The sequence below is a fragment of the Lactuca serriola genome, chromosome 1 (genome assembly GCF_051521515.1).
Source record: "Lactuca serriola cultivar US96UC23 chromosome 1, Lser_US96UC23_V15, whole genome shotgun sequence".
NCBI lineage: Eukaryota > Viridiplantae > Streptophyta > Magnoliopsida > Asterales > Asteraceae > Lactuca > Lactuca serriola.
In genome coordinates, this window is record NC_136408.1 from 202,525,745 (window position 1) to 202,541,038 (window position 15,294).

The 15,294-nt window shown below is 47.6% G+C and overlaps 39 non-coding genes and 4 pseudogenes across 39 annotated transcripts; all 43 read right to left on the reverse strand.

The window, feature by feature from the left end:
- Positions 1-458: 458 nt before the first annotated feature.
- Positions 459-577, reverse strand: LOC145083012 (5S ribosomal RNA). The gene has a single exon (XR_013697506.1). It is a non-coding gene; the product is annotated as a 5S ribosomal RNA (ribosomal RNA).
- Positions 578-809: 232 nt separating this feature from the next.
- LOC145083253 (5S ribosomal RNA) lies at positions 810-928 on the reverse strand. The gene has a single exon (XR_013697732.1). It is a non-coding gene; the product is annotated as a 5S ribosomal RNA (ribosomal RNA).
- A 231-nt stretch (positions 929-1,159) lies between these two features.
- On the reverse strand, positions 1,160-1,278 carry LOC145083013 (5S ribosomal RNA). The gene has a single exon (XR_013697507.1). It is a non-coding gene; the product is annotated as a 5S ribosomal RNA (ribosomal RNA).
- A 231-nt stretch (positions 1,279-1,509) lies between these two features.
- LOC145083220 (5S ribosomal RNA) lies at positions 1,510-1,628 on the reverse strand. The gene has a single exon (XR_013697701.1). It is a non-coding gene; the product is annotated as a 5S ribosomal RNA (ribosomal RNA).
- Positions 1,629-1,828: 200 nt separating this feature from the next.
- Positions 1,829-1,946, reverse strand: LOC145079457 (5S ribosomal RNA). Its single transcript, XR_013694971.1, has one exon. It is a non-coding gene; the product is annotated as a 5S ribosomal RNA (ribosomal RNA).
- A 231-nt stretch (positions 1,947-2,177) lies between these two features.
- Positions 2,178-2,296, reverse strand: LOC145083015 (5S ribosomal RNA). The gene has a single exon (XR_013697509.1). It is a non-coding gene; the product is annotated as a 5S ribosomal RNA (ribosomal RNA).
- A 231-nt stretch (positions 2,297-2,527) lies between these two features.
- On the reverse strand, positions 2,528-2,646 carry LOC145083398 (5S ribosomal RNA). Its single transcript, XR_013697876.1, has one exon. It is a non-coding gene; the product is annotated as a 5S ribosomal RNA (ribosomal RNA).
- Positions 2,647-2,846: 200 nt separating this feature from the next.
- On the reverse strand, positions 2,847-2,964 carry LOC145079651 (5S ribosomal RNA; annotated as a pseudogene).
- Positions 2,965-3,195: 231 nt separating this feature from the next.
- Positions 3,196-3,314, reverse strand: LOC145083515 (5S ribosomal RNA). The gene has a single exon (XR_013697988.1). It is a non-coding gene; the product is annotated as a 5S ribosomal RNA (ribosomal RNA).
- Positions 3,315-3,545: 231 nt separating this feature from the next.
- Positions 3,546-3,664, reverse strand: LOC145083632 (5S ribosomal RNA). Its single transcript, XR_013698101.1, has one exon. It is a non-coding gene; the product is annotated as a 5S ribosomal RNA (ribosomal RNA).
- Positions 3,665-3,864: 200 nt separating this feature from the next.
- LOC145079652 (5S ribosomal RNA) lies at positions 3,865-3,982 on the reverse strand (annotated as a pseudogene).
- A 231-nt stretch (positions 3,983-4,213) lies between these two features.
- Positions 4,214-4,332, reverse strand: LOC145083017 (5S ribosomal RNA). Its single transcript, XR_013697510.1, has one exon. It is a non-coding gene; the product is annotated as a 5S ribosomal RNA (ribosomal RNA).
- A 231-nt stretch (positions 4,333-4,563) lies between these two features.
- On the reverse strand, positions 4,564-4,682 carry LOC145083268 (5S ribosomal RNA). The gene has a single exon (XR_013697746.1). It is a non-coding gene; the product is annotated as a 5S ribosomal RNA (ribosomal RNA).
- Positions 4,683-4,884: 202 nt separating this feature from the next.
- LOC145079641 (5S ribosomal RNA) lies at positions 4,885-5,002 on the reverse strand (annotated as a pseudogene).
- Positions 5,003-5,233: 231 nt separating this feature from the next.
- LOC145083018 (5S ribosomal RNA) lies at positions 5,234-5,352 on the reverse strand. The gene has a single exon (XR_013697511.1). It is a non-coding gene; the product is annotated as a 5S ribosomal RNA (ribosomal RNA).
- A 232-nt stretch (positions 5,353-5,584) lies between these two features.
- LOC145083752 (5S ribosomal RNA) lies at positions 5,585-5,703 on the reverse strand. The gene has a single exon (XR_013698213.1). It is a non-coding gene; the product is annotated as a 5S ribosomal RNA (ribosomal RNA).
- Positions 5,704-5,903: 200 nt separating this feature from the next.
- Positions 5,904-6,021, reverse strand: LOC145079653 (5S ribosomal RNA; annotated as a pseudogene).
- Positions 6,022-6,252: 231 nt separating this feature from the next.
- LOC145083019 (5S ribosomal RNA) lies at positions 6,253-6,371 on the reverse strand. The gene has a single exon (XR_013697512.1). It is a non-coding gene; the product is annotated as a 5S ribosomal RNA (ribosomal RNA).
- A 232-nt stretch (positions 6,372-6,603) lies between these two features.
- On the reverse strand, positions 6,604-6,722 carry LOC145084614 (5S ribosomal RNA). The gene has a single exon (XR_013699053.1). It is a non-coding gene; the product is annotated as a 5S ribosomal RNA (ribosomal RNA).
- Positions 6,723-6,953: 231 nt separating this feature from the next.
- LOC145083868 (5S ribosomal RNA) lies at positions 6,954-7,072 on the reverse strand. The gene has a single exon (XR_013698326.1). It is a non-coding gene; the product is annotated as a 5S ribosomal RNA (ribosomal RNA).
- A 231-nt stretch (positions 7,073-7,303) lies between these two features.
- Positions 7,304-7,422, reverse strand: LOC145083020 (5S ribosomal RNA). The gene has a single exon (XR_013697513.1). It is a non-coding gene; the product is annotated as a 5S ribosomal RNA (ribosomal RNA).
- A 231-nt stretch (positions 7,423-7,653) lies between these two features.
- Positions 7,654-7,772, reverse strand: LOC145083021 (5S ribosomal RNA). The gene has a single exon (XR_013697514.1). It is a non-coding gene; the product is annotated as a 5S ribosomal RNA (ribosomal RNA).
- Positions 7,773-8,004: 232 nt separating this feature from the next.
- On the reverse strand, positions 8,005-8,123 carry LOC145083984 (5S ribosomal RNA). The gene has a single exon (XR_013698443.1). It is a non-coding gene; the product is annotated as a 5S ribosomal RNA (ribosomal RNA).
- A 231-nt stretch (positions 8,124-8,354) lies between these two features.
- Positions 8,355-8,473, reverse strand: LOC145084104 (5S ribosomal RNA). The gene has a single exon (XR_013698555.1). It is a non-coding gene; the product is annotated as a 5S ribosomal RNA (ribosomal RNA).
- A 231-nt stretch (positions 8,474-8,704) lies between these two features.
- Positions 8,705-8,823, reverse strand: LOC145083022 (5S ribosomal RNA). The gene has a single exon (XR_013697516.1). It is a non-coding gene; the product is annotated as a 5S ribosomal RNA (ribosomal RNA).
- A 231-nt stretch (positions 8,824-9,054) lies between these two features.
- Positions 9,055-9,173, reverse strand: LOC145084221 (5S ribosomal RNA). The gene has a single exon (XR_013698669.1). It is a non-coding gene; the product is annotated as a 5S ribosomal RNA (ribosomal RNA).
- Positions 9,174-9,404: 231 nt separating this feature from the next.
- Positions 9,405-9,523, reverse strand: LOC145083023 (5S ribosomal RNA). The gene has a single exon (XR_013697517.1). It is a non-coding gene; the product is annotated as a 5S ribosomal RNA (ribosomal RNA).
- A 231-nt stretch (positions 9,524-9,754) lies between these two features.
- Positions 9,755-9,873, reverse strand: LOC145083024 (5S ribosomal RNA). The gene has a single exon (XR_013697518.1). It is a non-coding gene; the product is annotated as a 5S ribosomal RNA (ribosomal RNA).
- A 232-nt stretch (positions 9,874-10,105) lies between these two features.
- On the reverse strand, positions 10,106-10,224 carry LOC145084337 (5S ribosomal RNA). Its single transcript, XR_013698784.1, has one exon. It is a non-coding gene; the product is annotated as a 5S ribosomal RNA (ribosomal RNA).
- A 231-nt stretch (positions 10,225-10,455) lies between these two features.
- LOC145083025 (5S ribosomal RNA) lies at positions 10,456-10,574 on the reverse strand. The gene has a single exon (XR_013697519.1). It is a non-coding gene; the product is annotated as a 5S ribosomal RNA (ribosomal RNA).
- A 232-nt stretch (positions 10,575-10,806) lies between these two features.
- LOC145084454 (5S ribosomal RNA) lies at positions 10,807-10,925 on the reverse strand. Its single transcript, XR_013698896.1, has one exon. It is a non-coding gene; the product is annotated as a 5S ribosomal RNA (ribosomal RNA).
- A 231-nt stretch (positions 10,926-11,156) lies between these two features.
- Positions 11,157-11,275, reverse strand: LOC145083028 (5S ribosomal RNA). Its single transcript, XR_013697521.1, has one exon. It is a non-coding gene; the product is annotated as a 5S ribosomal RNA (ribosomal RNA).
- Positions 11,276-11,506: 231 nt separating this feature from the next.
- Positions 11,507-11,625, reverse strand: LOC145083029 (5S ribosomal RNA). Its single transcript, XR_013697522.1, has one exon. It is a non-coding gene; the product is annotated as a 5S ribosomal RNA (ribosomal RNA).
- A 232-nt stretch (positions 11,626-11,857) lies between these two features.
- LOC145084571 (5S ribosomal RNA) lies at positions 11,858-11,976 on the reverse strand. Its single transcript, XR_013699012.1, has one exon. It is a non-coding gene; the product is annotated as a 5S ribosomal RNA (ribosomal RNA).
- A 231-nt stretch (positions 11,977-12,207) lies between these two features.
- LOC145084690 (5S ribosomal RNA) lies at positions 12,208-12,326 on the reverse strand. The gene has a single exon (XR_013699123.1). It is a non-coding gene; the product is annotated as a 5S ribosomal RNA (ribosomal RNA).
- Positions 12,327-12,557: 231 nt separating this feature from the next.
- LOC145083030 (5S ribosomal RNA) lies at positions 12,558-12,676 on the reverse strand. Its single transcript, XR_013697523.1, has one exon. It is a non-coding gene; the product is annotated as a 5S ribosomal RNA (ribosomal RNA).
- A 231-nt stretch (positions 12,677-12,907) lies between these two features.
- LOC145083031 (5S ribosomal RNA) lies at positions 12,908-13,026 on the reverse strand. The gene has a single exon (XR_013697524.1). It is a non-coding gene; the product is annotated as a 5S ribosomal RNA (ribosomal RNA).
- Positions 13,027-13,258: 232 nt separating this feature from the next.
- LOC145084611 (5S ribosomal RNA) lies at positions 13,259-13,377 on the reverse strand. The gene has a single exon (XR_013699050.1). It is a non-coding gene; the product is annotated as a 5S ribosomal RNA (ribosomal RNA).
- A 232-nt stretch (positions 13,378-13,609) lies between these two features.
- Positions 13,610-13,728, reverse strand: LOC145084806 (5S ribosomal RNA). Its single transcript, XR_013699235.1, has one exon. It is a non-coding gene; the product is annotated as a 5S ribosomal RNA (ribosomal RNA).
- Positions 13,729-13,959: 231 nt separating this feature from the next.
- Positions 13,960-14,078, reverse strand: LOC145084925 (5S ribosomal RNA). Its single transcript, XR_013699348.1, has one exon. It is a non-coding gene; the product is annotated as a 5S ribosomal RNA (ribosomal RNA).
- A 231-nt stretch (positions 14,079-14,309) lies between these two features.
- LOC145083032 (5S ribosomal RNA) lies at positions 14,310-14,428 on the reverse strand. Its single transcript, XR_013697525.1, has one exon. It is a non-coding gene; the product is annotated as a 5S ribosomal RNA (ribosomal RNA).
- Positions 14,429-14,660: 232 nt separating this feature from the next.
- LOC145085045 (5S ribosomal RNA) lies at positions 14,661-14,779 on the reverse strand. Its single transcript, XR_013699461.1, has one exon. It is a non-coding gene; the product is annotated as a 5S ribosomal RNA (ribosomal RNA).
- Positions 14,780-15,010: 231 nt separating this feature from the next.
- Positions 15,011-15,129, reverse strand: LOC145083033 (5S ribosomal RNA). Its single transcript, XR_013697526.1, has one exon. It is a non-coding gene; the product is annotated as a 5S ribosomal RNA (ribosomal RNA).
- Between the last annotated feature and the right edge of the window lie 165 nt (positions 15,130-15,294).

Sequence of the window (15,294 nt, forward strand, 5' to 3'; positions counted from 1 at the left end):
TTTTGAAGGCCTTATATGTATGAATGTCAAAAGTAGGTCAAACATCTTCTGAAACAGGATTATTCTTTATTTATAAACACGTTGTAACTTATTGATTCAAAACAAACTCAAAAGAATAGTTGTAGATTAATTGGTCATATAGCTTTTAATGATCCGAAGTATCTTACAGATCCCATGTTCAAATCTTTGGATTTGCTTATTTTTCCAAATCATTTTAAATTTTTTTATTTTCATTTGTTCACTTATTGTTTTTATGTGTTACAAGACGCAGAACCTCCTTTGTTTTGGTACGCGGGGCGTGGGACCCACGTGACCGATCGGCTCCGTTCCAAAAATACGAAAAGCATCAACCATGAACCGGAGGGCACCCGAGCATAGAAATAGCAAGAAAGAAAGGAAAAAAAGCAAAAAAACCGCACGTAAAATCTAAAAAAAACGCAAACGGACAACGAAAAAGGGGGGTGCAACACGAGGACTTCCCAAGGGGTCACCCATCCTAGTACTACTCTCGCCCAAGCACGCTTAACTGCGGAGTTCTGATGGGATCCGGTGCATTAGTGCTGGTATGATCGCACCCGAAATACTATCCATGTTTATTGTTTTTATGTGTTACAAGACGCAGAACCTCCTTTGTTTTGGTACGCGGGGCGTGGGACCCACGTGACCGATCGGCTCCGTTCCAAAAATACGAAAAGCATCAACCATGAACCGGAGGGCACCCGAGCATAGAAATAGCAAGAAAGAAAGGAAAAAAAGCAAAAAAAACCGCACGTAAAATCTAAAAAAACGCAAACGGACAACGAAAAAGGGGGGTGCAACACAAGGACTTCCCAGGGGGTCACCCATCCTAGTACTACTCTCGCCCAAGCACGCTTAACTGCGGAGTTCTGATGGGATCCGGTGCATTAGTGCTGGTATGATCGCACCCGAAATACTATCCATGTTTATTGTTTTTATGTGTTACAAGACGCAGAACCTCCTTTGTTTTGGTACGCGGGGCGTGGGACCCACGTGACCGATCGGCTCCGTTCCAAAAATACGAAAAGCATCAACCATGAACCGGAGGGCACCCGAGCATAGAAATAGCAAGAAAGAAAGGAAAAAAAGCAAAAAAACCGCACGTAAAATCTAAAAAAACGCAAACGGACAACGAAAAAGGGGGGTGCAACACGAGGACTTCCCAAGGGGTCACCCATCCTAGTACTACTCTCGCCCAAGCACGCTTAACTGCGGAGTTCTGATGGGATCCGGTGCATTAGTGCTGGTATGATCGCACCCGAAATACTATCCATGTTTATTGTTTTTATGTGTTACAAGACGCAGAACCTCCTTTGTTTTGGTACGCGGGGCGTGGGACCCACGTGACCGATCGGCTCCGTTCCAAAAATACAAAAAGCATCAACCATGAACCGGAGGGCACCCGAGCATAGAAATAGCAAGAAAGAAAGGAAAAAAAGCAAAAAAACCGCACGTAAAATCTAAAAAAACGCAAACGGACAACGAAAAAGGGGGGTGCAACACGAGGACTTCCCAGGGGGTCACCCATCCGAGTACTACTCTCGCCCAAGCACGCTTAACTGCGGAGTTCTGATGGGATCCGGTGCATTAGTGCTGGTATGATCGCACCCGAAATACTATCCATGTTTATTGTTTTTATGTGTTACAAGACGCAGAACCTCCTTTGTTTTGGTACGCGGGGCGTGGGACCCACGTGACCGATCGGCTCCGTTCCAAAAATACGAAAAGCATCAACCATGAACCGGAGGGCACCCGAGCATAGAAATAGCAAGAAAGAAAGGAAAAAAAGCAAAAAAACCGCACGTAAAATCTAAAAAAACACAGGACTTCCCAGGGGGTCACCCATCCTAATACTACTCTCGCCCAAGCACGCTTAACTGCGGAGTTCTGATGGGATCCGGTGCATTAGTGCTGGTATGATCGCACCCGAAATATTATCCATGTTTATTGTTTTTATGTGTTACAAGACGCAGAACCTCCTTTGTTTTGGTACGCGGGGCGTGGGACCCACGTGACCGATCGGCTCCGTTCCAAAAATACGAAAAGCATCAACCATGAACCGGAGGGCACCCGAGCATAGAAATAGCAAGAAAGAAAGGAAAAAAAGCAAAAAAACCGCACGTAAAATCTAAAAAAACGCAAACGGACAACGAAAAAGGGGGGTGCAACACGAGGACTTCCCAAGGGGTCACCCATCCTAGTACTACTCTCGCCCAAGCACGCTTAACTGCGGAGTTCTGATGGGATCCGGTGCATTAGTGCTGGTATGATCGCACCCGAAATACTATCCATGTTTATTGTTTTTATGTGTTACAAGACGCAGAACCTCCTTTGTTTTGGTACGCGGGGCGTGGGACCCACGTGACCGATCGGCTCCGTTCCAAAAATACGAAAAGCATCAACCATGAACCGGAGGGCACCCGAGCATAGAAATAGCAAGAAAGAAAGGAAAAAAAGCAAAAAAACCGCACGTAAAATCTAAAAAAACGCAAACGGACAACGAAAAAGGGGGGTGCAACACGAGGACTTCCCAGGGGGTCACCCATCCTAGTACTACTCTCGCCCAAGCACGCTTAACTGCGGAGTTCTGATGGGATCCGGTGCATTAGTGCTGGTATGATCGCACCCGAAATACTATCCATGTTTATTGTTTTTATGTGTTACAAGACGCAGAACCTCCTTTGTTTTGGTACGCGGGGCGTGGGACCCACGTGACCGATCGGCTCCGTTCCAAAAATACGAAAAGCATCAACCATGAACCGGAGGGCACCCGAGCATAGAAATAGCAAGAAAGAAAGGAAAAAAAGCAAAAAAACCGCACGTAAAATCTAAAAAAACGCAGGACTTCCCAGGGGGTCACCCATCCTAATACTACTCTCGCCCAAGCACGCTTAACTGCGGAGTTCTGATGGGATCCGGTGCATTAGTGCTGGTATGATCGCACCCGAAATACTATCCATGTTTATTGTTTTTATGTGTTACAAGACGCAGAACCTCCTTTGTTTTGGTACGCGGGGCGTGGGACCCACGTGACCGATCGGCTCCGTTCCAAAAATACGAAAAGCATCAACCATGAACCGGAGGGCACCCGAGCATAGAAATAGCAAGAAAGAAAGGAAAAAAAGCAAAAAAACCGCACGTAAAATCTAAAAAAACGCAAACGGACAACGAAAAAGGGGGGTGCAACACGAGGACTTCCCAGGGGGTCACCCATCCTAGTACTACTCTCGCCCAAGCACGCTTAACTGCGGAGTTCTGATGGGATCCGGTGCATTAGTGCTGGTATGATCGCACCCGAAATACTATCCATGTTTATTGTTTTTATGTGTTACAAGACGCAGAACCTCCTTTGTTTTGGTACGCGGGGCGTGGGACCCACGTGACCGATCGGCTCCGTTCCAAAAATACGAAAAGCATCAACCATGAACTGGAGGGCACCCGAGCATAGAAATAGCTAGAAAGAAAGGAAAAAAAGCAAAAAAACCGCACGTAAAATCTAAAAAAACGCAAACGGACAACGAAAAAGGGGGGTGCAACACGAGGACTTCCCAGGGGGTCACCCATCCTAGTACTACTCTCGCCCAAGCACGCTTAACTGCGGAGTTCTGATGGGATCCGGTGCATTAGTGCTGGTATGATCGCACCCGAAATACTATCCATGTTTATTGTTTTTATGTGTTACAAGACGCAGAACCTCCTTTGTTTTGGTACGCGGGGCGTGGGACCCACGTGACCGATCGGCTCCGTTCCAAAAATACGAAAAGCATCAACCATGAACCGGAGGGCACCCGAGCATAGAAATAGCAAGAAAGAACGGAAAAAAAGCAAAAAAACCGCACGTAAAATCTAAAAAAACGCAGGACTTCCCAGGGGGTCACCCATCCTAATACTACTCTCGCCCAAGCACGCTTAACTGCGGAGTTCTGATGGGATCCGGTGCATTAGTGCTGGTATGATCGCACCCGAAATACTATCCATGTTTATTGTTTTTATGTGTTACAAGACGCAGAACCTCCTTTGTTTTGGTACGCGGGGCGTGGGACCCACGTGACCGATCGGCTCCGTTCCAAAAATACGAAAAGCATCAACCATGAACCGGAGGGCACCCGAGCATAGAAATAGCAAGAAAGAAAGGAAAAAAAGCAAAAAAACCGCACGTAAAATCTAAAAAAACGCAAACGGACAACGAAAAAGGGGGGTGCAACACGAGGACTTCCCAAGGGGTCACCCATCCTAGTACTACTCTCGCCCAAGCACGCTTAACTGCGGAGTTCTGATGGGATCCGGTGCATTAGTGCTGGTATGATCGCACCCGAAATACTATCCATGTTTATTGTTTTTATGTGTTACAAGACGCAGAACCTCCTTTGTTTTGGTACGCGGGGCGTGGGACCCACGTGACCGATCGGCTCCGTTCCAAAAATACGAAAAGCATCAACCATGAACCGGAGGGCACCCGAGCATAGAAATAGCAAGAAAGAAAGGAAAAAAAGCAAAAAAACCGCACGTAAAATCTAAAAAAACGCAAACGGACAACGAAAAAGGGGGGTGCAACACGAGGACTTCCCAGGGGGTCACCCATTCTAGTACTACTCTCGCCCAAGCACGCTTAACTGCGGAGTTCTGATGGGATCCGGTGCATTAGTGCTGGTATGATCGCACCCGAAATACTATCCATGTTTATTGTTTTTATGTGTTACAAGACGCAGAACCTCCTTTGTTTTGGTACGCGGGGCGTGGGACCCACGTGACCGATCGGCTCCGTTCCAAAAATACGAAAAGCATCAACCATGAACCGGAGGGCACCCGAGCATAGAAATAGCAAGAAAGAAAGGAAAAAAAAGCAAAAAAAACCGCACGTAAAATCTAAAAAAATGCAGGACTTCCCAGGGGGTCACCCATCCTAATACTACTCTCGCCCAAGCACGCTTAACTGCGGAGTTCTGATGGGATCCGGTGCATTAGTGCTGGTATGATCGCACCCGAAATACTATCCATGTTTATTGTTTTTATGTGTTACAAGACGCAGAACCTCCTTTGTTTTGGTACGCGGGGCGTGGGACCCACGTGACCGATCGGCTCCGTTCCAAAAATACGAAAAGCATCAACCATGAACCGGAGGGCACCCGAGCATAGAAATAGCAAGAAAGAAAGGAAAAAAAGCAAAAAAACCGCACGTAAAATCTAAAAAAACGCAAACGGACAACGAAAAAGGGGGGTGCAACACGAGGACTTCCCAAGGGGTCACCCATCCTAGTACTACTCTCGCCCAAGCACGCTTAACTGCGGAGTTCTGATGGGATCCGGTGCATTAGTGCTGGTATGATCGCACCCGAAATACTATCCATGTTTATTGTTTTTATGTGTTACAAGACGCAGAACCTCCTTTGTTTTGGTACGCGGGGCGTGGGACCCACGTGACCGATCGGCTCCGTTCCAAAAATACGAAAAGCATCAACCATGAACCGGAGGGCACCCGAGCATAGAAATAGCAAGAAAGAAAAGGAAAAAAAGCAAAAAAACCGCACGTAAAATCTAAAAAAACGCAAACGGACAACGAAAAAGGGGGGTGCAACACGAGGACTTCCCAGGGGGTCACCCATCCTAGTACTACTCTCGCCCAAGCACGCTTAACTGCGGAGTTCTGATGGGATCCGGTGCATTAGTGCTGGTATGATCGCACCCGAAATACTATCCATGTTTATTGTTTTTATGTGTTACAAGACGCAGAACCTCCTTTGTTTTGGTACGCGGGGCGTGGGACCCACGTGACCGATCGGCTCCGTTCCAAAAATACGAAAAGCATCAACCATGAACCGGAGGGCACCCGAGCATAGAAATAGCAAGAAAGAAAGGAAAAAAAGCAAAAAAACCGCACGTAAAATCTAAAAAAACGCAGGACTTCCCAGGGGGTCACCCATCCTAATACTACTCTCGCCCAAGCACGCTTAACTGCGGAGTTCTGATGGGATCCGGTGCATTAGTGCTGGTATGATCGCACCCGAAATACTATCCATGTTTATTGTTTTTATGTGTTACAAGACGCAGAACCTCCTTTGTTTTGGTACGCGGGGCGTGGGACCCACGTGACCGATCGGCTCCGTTCCAAAAATACGAAAAGCATCAACCATGAACCGGAGGGCACCCGAGCATAGAAATAGCAAGAAAGAAAGGAAAAAAAGCAAAAAAACCGCACGTAAAATCTAAAAAAACGCAAACGGACAACGAAAAAGGGGGGTGCAACACGAGGACTTCCCAAGGGGTCACCCATCCTAGTACTACTCTCGCCCAAGCACGCTTAACTGCGGAGTTCTGATGGGATCCGGTGCATTAGTGCTGGTATGATCGCACCCGAAATACTATCCATGTTTATTGTTTTTATGTGTTACAAGACGCAGAACCTCCTTTGTTTTGGTACGCGGGGCGTGGGACCCACGTGACCGATCGGCTCCGTTCCAAAAATACGAAAAGCATCAACCATGAACCGGAGGGCACCCGAGCATAGAAATAGCAAGAAAGAAAGGAAAAAAAGCAAAAAAAACCGCACGTAAAATCTAAAAAAACGCAAACGGACAACGAAAAAGGGGGGTGCAACACGACGACTTCCCAGGGGGTCACCCATCCTAGTACTACTCTCGCCCAAGCACGCTTAACTGCGGAGTTCTGATGGGATCCGGTGCATTAGTGCTGGTATGATCGCACCCGAAATACTATCCATGTTTATTGTTTTTATGTGTTACAAGACGCAGAACCTCCTTTGTTTTGGTACGCGGGGCGTGGGACCCACGTGACCGATCGGCTCCGTTCCAAAAATACGAAAAGCATCAACCATGAACCGGAGGGCACCCGAGCATAGAAATAGCAAGAAAGAAAGGAAAAAAAGCAAAAAAACCGCACGTAAAATCTAAAAAAACGCAAACAGACAACGAAAAAGGGGGGTGCAACACGAGGACTTCCCAGGGGGTCACCCATCCTAGTACTACTCTCGCCCAAGCACGCTTAACTGCGGAGTTCTGATGGGATCCGGTGCATTAGTGCTGGTATGATCGCACCCGAAATACTATCCATGTTTATTGTTTTTATGTGTTACAAGACGCAGAACCTCCTTTGTTTTGGTACGCGGGGCGTGGGACCCACGTGACCGATCGGCTCCGTTCCAAAAATACGAAAAGCATCAACCATGAACCGGAGGGCACCCGAGCATAGAAATAGCAAGAAAGAAAGGAAAAAAAGCAAAAAAACCGCACGTAAAATCTAAAAAAACGCAAACGGACAACGAAAAAGGGGGGTGCAACACGAGGACTTCCCAAGGGGTCACCCATCCTAGTACTACTCTCGCCCAAGCACGCTTAACTGCGGAGTTCTGATGGGATCCGGTGCATTAGTGCTGGTATGATCGCACCCGAAATACTATCCATGTTTATAGTTTTTATGTGTTACAAGACGCAGAACCTCCTTTGTTTTGGTACGCGGGGCGTGGGACCCACGTGACCGATCGGCTCCGTTCCAAAAATACGAAAAGCATCAACCATGAACCAGAGGGCACCCGAGCATAGAAATAGCAAGAAAGAAAGGAAAAAAAGCAAAAAAACCGCACGTAAAATCTAAAAAAACGCAAACGGACAACGAAAAAGGGGGGTGCAACACGAGGACTTCCCAAGGGGTCACCCATCCTAGTACTACTCTCGCCCAAGCACGCTTAACTGCGGAGTTCTGATGGGATCCGGTGCATTAGTGCTGGTATGATCGCACCCGAAATACTATCCATGTTTATTGTTTTTATGTGTTACAAGACGCAGAACCTCCTTTGTTTTGGTACGCGGGGCGTGGGACCCACGTGACCGATCGGCTCCGTTCCAAAAATACGAAAAGCATCAACCATGAACCGGAGGGCACCCGAGCATAGAAATAGCAAGAAAGAAAGGAAAAAAAGCAAAAAAAACCGCACGTAAAATCTAAAAAAACGCAAACGGACAACGAAAAAGGGGGGTGCAACACGAGGACTTCCCAGGGGGTCACCCATCCTAGTACTACTCTCGCCCAAGCACGCTTAACTGCGGAGTTCTGATGGGATCCGGTGCATTAGTGCTGGTATGATCGCACCCGAAATACTATCCATGTTTATTGTTTTTATGTGTTACAAGACGCAGAACCTCCTTTGTTTTGGTACGCGGGGCGTGGGACCCACGTGACCGATCGGCTCCGTTCCAAAAATACGAAAAGCATCAACCATGAACCGGAGGGCACCCGAGCATAGAAATAGCAAGAAAGAAAGGAAAAAAAGCAAAAAAACCGCACGTAAAATCTAAAAAAACGCAAACAGACAACGAAAAAGGGGGGTGCAACACGAGGACTTCCCAGGGGGTCACCCATCCTAGTACTACTCTCGCCCAAGCACGCTTAACTGCGGAGTTCTGATGGGATCCGGTGCATTAGTGCTGGTATGATCGCACCCGAAATACTATCCATGTTTATTGTTTTTATGTGTTACAAGACGCAGAACCTCCTTTGTTTTGGTACGCGGGGCGTGGGACCCACGTGACCGATCGGCTCCGTTCCAAAAATACGAAAAGCATCAACCATGAACCGGAGGGCACCCGAGCATAGAAATAGCAAGAAAGAAAGGAAAAAAAGCAAAAAAACCGCACGTAAAATCTAAAAAAACGCAAACGGACAACGAAAAAGGGGGGTGCAACACGAGGACTTCCCAAGGGGTCACCCATCCTAGTACTACTCTCGCCCAAGCACGCTTAACTGCGGAGTTCTGATGGGATCCGGTGCATTAGTGCTGGTATGATCGCACCCGAAATACTATCCATGTTTATTGTTTTTATGTGTTACAAGACGCAGAACCTCCTTTGTTTTGGTACGCGGGGCGTGGGACCCACGTGACCGATCGGCTCCGTTCCAAAAATACGAAAAGCATCAACCATGAACCGGAGGGCACCCGAGCATAGAAATAGCAAGAAAGAAAGGAAAAAAAGCAAAAAAAACGCACGTAAAATCTAAAAAAACGCAAACGGACAACGAAAAAGGGGGGTGCAACACGAGGACTTCCCAGGGGGTCACCCATCCTAGTACTACTCTCGCCCAAGCACGCTTAACTGCGGAGTTCTGATGGGATCCGGTGCATTAGTGCTGGTATGATCGCACCCGAAATACTATCCATGTTTATTGTTTTTATGTGTTACAAGACGCAGAACCTCCTTTGTTTTGGTACGCGGGGCGTGGGACCCACGTGACCGATCGGCTCCGTTCCAAAAATACGAAAAGCATCAACCATGAACCGGAGGGCACCCGAGCATAGAAATAGCAAGAAAGAAAGGAAAAAAAGCAAAAAAACCGCACGTAAAATCTAAAAAAACGCAAACGGACAACGAAAAAGGGGGGTGCAACACGAGGACTTCCCAAGGGGTCACCCATCCTAGTACTACTCTCGCCCAAGCACGCTTAACTGCGGAGTTCTGATGGGATCCGGTGCATTAGTGCTGGTATGATCGCACCCGAAATACTATCCATGTTTATAGTTTTTATGTGTTACAAGACGCAGAACCTCCTTTGTTTTGGTACGCGGGGCGTGGGACCCACGTGACCGATCGGCTCCGTTCCAAAAATACGAAAAGCATCAACCATGAACCAGAGGGCACCCGAGCATAGAAATAGCAAGAAAGAAAGGAAAAAAAGCAAAAAAACCGCACGTAAAATCTAAAAAAACGCAAACGGACAACGAAAAAGGGGGGTGCAACACGAGGACTTCCCAAGGGGTCACCCATCCTAGTACTACTCTCGCCCAAGCACGCTTAACTGCGGAGTTCTGATGGGATCCGGTGCATTAGTGCTGGTATGATCGCACCCGAAATACTATCCATGTTTATTGTTTTTATGTGTTACAAGACGCAGAACCTCCTTTGTTTTGGTACGCGGGGCGTGGGACCCACGTGACCGATCGGCTCCGTTCCAAAAATACGAAAAGCATCAACCATGAACCGGAGGGCACCCGAGCATAGAAATAGCAAGAAAGAAAGGAAAAAAAGCAAAAAAAACCGCACGTAAAATCTAAAAAAACGCAAACGGACAACGAAAAAGGGGGGTGCAACACGAGGACTTCCCAGGGGGTCACCCATCCTAGTACTACTCTCGCCCAAGCACGCTTAACTGCGGAGTTCTGATGGGATCCGGTGCATTAGTGCTGGTATGATCGCACCCGAAATACTATCCATGTTTATTGTTTTTATGTGTTACAAGACGCAGAACCTCCTTTGTTTTGGTACGCGGGGCGTGGGACCCACGTGACCGATCGGCTCCGTTCCAAAAATACGAAAAGCATCAACCATGAACCGGAGGGCACCCGAGCATAGAAATAGCAAGAAAGAAAGGAAAAAAAGCAAAAAAACCGCACGTAAAATCTAAAAAAACGCAAACGGACAACGAAAAAGGGGGGTGCAACACGAGGACTTCCCAAGGGGTCACCCATCCTAGTACTACTCTCGCCCAAGCACGCTTAACTGCGGAGTTCTGATGGGATCCGGTGCATTAGTGCTGGTATGATCGCACCCGAAATACTATCCATGTTTATTGTTTTTATGTGTTACAAGACGCAGAACCTCCTTTGTTTTGGTACGCGGGGCGTGGGACCCACGTGACCGATCGGCTCCGTTCCAAAAATACGAAAAGCATCAACCATGAACCGGAGGGCACCCGAGCATAGAAATAGCAAGAAAGAAAGGAAAAAAAGCAAAAAAAAACGCACGTAAAATCTAAAAAAACGCAAACGGACAACGAAAAAGGGGGGTGCAACACGAGGACTTCCCAGGGGGTCACCCATCCTAGTACTACTCTCGCCCAAGCACGCTTAACTGCGGAGTTCTGATGGGATCCGGTGCATTAGTGCTGGTATGATCGCACCCGAAATACTATCCATGTTTATTGTTTTTATGTGTTACAAGACGCAGAACCTCCTTTGTTTTGGTACGCGGGGCGTGGGACCCACGTGACCGATCGGCTCCGTTCCAAAAATACGAAAAGCATCAACCATGAACCGGAGGGCACCCGAGCATAGAAATAGCAAGAAAGAAAGGAAAAAAAGCAAAAAAACCGCACGTAAAATCTAAAAAAACGCAAACGGACAACGAAAAAGGGGGGTGCAACACGAGGACTTCCCAAGGGGTCACCCATCCTAGTACTACTCTCGCCCAAGCACGCTTAACTGCGGAGTTCTGATGGGATCCGGTGCATTAGTGCTGGTATGATCGCACCCGAAATACTATCCATGTTTATAGTTTTTATGTGTTACAAGACGCAGAACCTCCTTTGTTTTGGTACGCGGGGCGTGGGACCCACGTGACCGATCGGCTCCGTTCCAAAAATACGAAAAGCATCAACCATGAACCAGAGGGCACCCGAGCATAGAAATAGCAAGAAAGAAAGGAAAAAAAGCAAAAAAACCGCACGTAAAATCTAAAAAAACGCAAACGGACAACGAAAAAGGGGGGTGCAACACGAGGACTTCCCAAGGGGTCACCCATCCTAGTACTACTCTCGCCCAAGCACGCTTAACTGCGGAGTTCTGATGGGATCCGGTGCATTAGTGCTGGTATGATCGCACCCGAAATACTATCCATGTTTATTGTTTTTATGTGTTACAAGACGCAGAACCTCCTTTGTTTTGGTACGCGGGGCGTGGGACCCACGTGACCGATCGGCTCCGTTCCAAAAATACGAAAAGCATCAACCATGAACCGGAGGGCACCCGAGCATAGAAATAGCAAGAAAGAAAGGAAAAAAAGCAAAAAAAACCGCACGTAAAATCTAAAAAAACGCAAACGGACAACGAAAAAGGGGGGTGCAACACGAGGACTTCCCAGGGGGTCACCCATCCTAGTACTACTCTCGCCCAAGCACGCTTAACTGCGGAGTTCTGATGGGATCCGGTGCATTAGTGCTGGTATGATCGCACCCGAAATACTATCCATGTTTATTGTTTTTATGTGTTACAAGACGCAGAACCTCCTTTGTTTTGGTACGCGGGGCGTGGGACCCACGTGACCGATCGGCTCCGTTCCAAAAATACGAAAAGCATCAACCATGAACCGGAGGGCACCCGAGCATAGAAATAGCAAGAAAGAAAGGAAAAAAAGCAAAAAAACCGCACGTAAAATCTAAAAAAACGCAAACAGACAACGAAAAAGGGGGGTGCAACACGAGGACTTCCCAGGGGGTCACCCATCCTAGTACTACTCTCGCCCAAGCACGCTTAACTGCGGAGTTCTGATGGGATCCGGTGCATTAGTGCTGGTATGATCGCACCCGAAATACTATCCATGTTTATTGTTTTTATGTGTTACAAGACGCAGAACCTCCTTTGTTTTGGTACGCGGGGCGTGGGACCCACGTGACCGATCGGCTCCGTTCCAAAAATACGAAAAGCATCAACCATGAACCGGAGGGCACCCGAGCATAGAAATAGCAAGAAAGAAAGGAAAAAAAGCAAAAAAACCGCACGTAAAATCTAAAAAAACGCAAACGGACAACGAAAAAGGGGGGTGCAACACGAGGACTTCCCAAGGGGTCACCCATCCTAGTACTACTCTCGCCCAAGCACGCTTAACTGCGGAGTTCTGATGGGATCCGGTGCATTAGTGCTGGTATGATCGCACCCGAAATACTATCCATGTTTATTGTTTTTATGTGTTACAAGACGCAGAACCTCCTTTGTTTTGGTACGCGGGGCGTGGGACCCACGTGACCGATCGGCTCCGTTCCAAAAATACGAAAAGCATCAACCATGAACCGGAGGGCACCCGAGCATAGAAATAGCAAGAAAGAAAGGAAAAAAAGCAAAAAAACCGCACGTAAAATCTAAAAAAACGCAAACGGACAACGAAAAAGGGGGGTGCAACACGAGGACTTCCCAAGGGGTCACCCATCCTAGTACTACTCTCGCCCAAGCACGCTTAACTGCGGAGTTCTGATGGGATCCGGTGCATTAGTGCTGGTATGATCGCACCCGAAATACTATCCATGTTTATTGTTTTTATGTGTTACAAGACGCAGAACCTCCTTTGTTTTGGTACGCGGGGCGTGGGACCCACGTGACCGATCGGCTCCGTTCCAAAAATACGAAAAGCATCAACCATGAACCGGAGGGCACCCGAGCATAGAAATAGCAAGAAAGAAAGGAAAAAAAGCAAAAAAAACCGCACGTAAAATCTAAAAAAACGCAAACGGACAACGAAAAAGGGGGGTGCAACACGAGGACTTCCCAAGGGGTCACCCATCCTAGTACTACTCTCGCCCAAGCACGCTTAACTGCGGAGTTCTGATGGGATCCGGTGCATTAGTGCTGGTATGATCGCACCGGAAATACTATCCATGTTTATTGTTTTTATGTGTTACAAGACGCAGAACCTCCTTTGTTTTGGTACGCGGGGCGTGGGACCCACGTGACCGATCGGCTCCGTTCCAAAAATACGAAAAGCATCAACCATGAACCGGAGGGCACCCGAGCATAGAAATAGCAAGAAAGAAAGGAAAAAAAGCAAAAAAAACCGCACGTAAAATCTAAAAAAACGCAAACGGACAACGAAAAAGGGGGGTGCAACACGAGGACTTCCCAGGGGGTCACCCATCCTAGTACTACTCTCGCCCAAGCACGCTTAACTGCGGAGTTCTGATGGGATCCGGTGCATTAGTGCTGGTATGATCGCACCCGAAATACTATCCATGTTTATTGTTTTTATGTGTTACAAGACGCAGAACCTCCTTTGTTTTGGTACGCGGGGCGTGGGACCCACGTGACCGATCGGCTCCGTTCCAAAAATACGAAAAGCATCAACCATGAACCGGAGGGCACCCGAGCATAGAAATAGCAAGAAAGAAAGGAAAAAAAGCAAAAAAACCGCACGTAAAATCTAAAAAAACGCAAACAGACAACGAAAAAGGGGGGTGCAACACGAGGACTTCCCAGGGGGTCACCCATCCTAGTACTACTCTCGCCCAAGCACGCTTAACTGCGGAGTTCTGATGGGATCCGGTGCATTAGTGCTGGTATGATCGCACCCGAAATACTATCCATGTTTATTGTTTTTATGTGTTACAAGACGCAGAACCTCCTTTGTTTTGGTACGCGGGGCGTGGGACCCACGTGACCGATCGGCTCCGTTCCAAAAATACGAAAAGCATCAACCATGAACCGGAGGGCACCCGAGCATAGAAATAGCAAGAAAGAAAGGAAAAAAAGCAAAAAAACCGCACGTAAAATCTAAAAAAACGCAAACGGACAACGAAAAAGGGGGGTGCAACACGAGGACTTCCCAAGGGGTCACCCATCCTAGTACTACTCTCGCCCAAGCACGCTTAACTGCGGAGTTCTGATGGGATCCGGTGCATTAGTGCTGGTATGATCGCACCCGAAATACTATCCATGTTTATTGTTTTTATGTGTTACAAGACGCAGAACCTCCTTTGTTTTGGTACGCGGGGCGTGGGACCCACGTGACCGATCGGCTCCGTTCCAAAAATACGAAAAGCATCAACCATGAACCGGAGGGCACCCGAGCATAGAAATAGCAAGAAAGAAAGGAAAAAAAGCAAAAAAAACCGCACGTAAAATCTAAAAAAACGCAAACGGACAACGAAAAAGGGGGGTGCAACACGAGGACTTCCCAGGGGGTCACCCATCCTAGTACTACTCTCGCCCAAGCACGCTTAACTGCGGAGTTCTGATGGGATCCGGTGCATTAGTGCTGGTATGATCGCACCCGAAATACTATCCATGTTTATTGTTTTTATGTGTTACAAGACGCAGAACCTCCTTTGTTTTGGTACGCGGGGCGTGGGACCCACGTGACCGATCGGCTCCGTTCCAAAAATACGAAAAGCATCAACCATGAACCGGAGGGCACCCGAGCATAGAAATAGCAAGAAAGAAAGGAAAAAAAGCAAAAAAACCGCACGTAAAATCTAAAAAAACGCAAACGGACAACGAAAAAGGGGGGTGCAACACGAGGACTTCCCAAGGGGTCACCCATCCTAGTACTACTCTCGCCCAAGCACGCTTAACTGCGGAGTTCTGATGGGATCCGGTGCATTAGTGCTGGTATGATCGCACCCGAAATACTATCCATGTTTATAGTTTTTATGTGTTACAAGACGCAGAACCTCCTTTGTTTTGGTACGCGGGGCGTGGGACCCACGTGACCGATCGGCTCCGTTCCAAAAATACGAAAAGCATCAACCATGAACCAGAGGGCACCCGAGCATAGAAATAGCAAGAAA